This window comes from Phaethon lepturus, unplaced genomic scaffold (assembly GCF_000687285.1).
Source record: "Phaethon lepturus isolate BGI_N335 unplaced genomic scaffold, ASM68728v1 scaffold90, whole genome shotgun sequence".
In the NCBI taxonomy this organism is placed as follows: Eukaryota; Metazoa; Chordata; class Aves; order Phaethontiformes; family Phaethontidae; genus Phaethon; species Phaethon lepturus.
The window spans coordinates 67,618-68,199 of record NW_010511165.1 but is presented as its reverse complement, the minus strand read 5'-3'; positions in this window follow the sequence as shown (position 1 = coordinate 68,199).

Below are 582 nucleotides of genomic sequence, written 5' to 3'. Positions count from 1 at the left end.
CGTTCAAATGCATGAACCAAGAAATGCTGTTAGATTTTTTCAGTATGAACTAAATTATAATACGCCTCATACATTCTAATTTTAACCACAGTCCTTGCATATTCCAACATACTTGCAGTGATACAAAAAAATAAATGCACTCTCTTTTTATTTGTCTGATTAGTATTTCAGATTTTTTTTTTCTGGTTATGAAAATGTCACATAAAAGAAAAATACTGCTTTTTAAGTCCTGTTTACTGGTTACTTACCAGCCTTTTGTATTTTATACATATATATTTTTAATACATAAGATCCATCACAAAATTAGTACAGCAAGAAACCCGGACAAACATCAACCAGTGGTGTGTGAGCAGGACAATTTCTTAACAAACAGAGGCTTATCATGCGAGACAGTCCTGGTGATGACCTCGTCCCTACGGGGAAGCAGCGCCGCGGCACTCGCTTTCCTTTCGCCCCCAGCTCTGTCTGGAGCGGCCACCACAGGTGGCCCCGTGCCGGCCAGCGCAGTTGGCACCTCCCGGCATCCTGACCGTGCCCGGCCTCTGCCGACGGCGCGGCTGCCCTCGCTCCCCTGCCACGGAC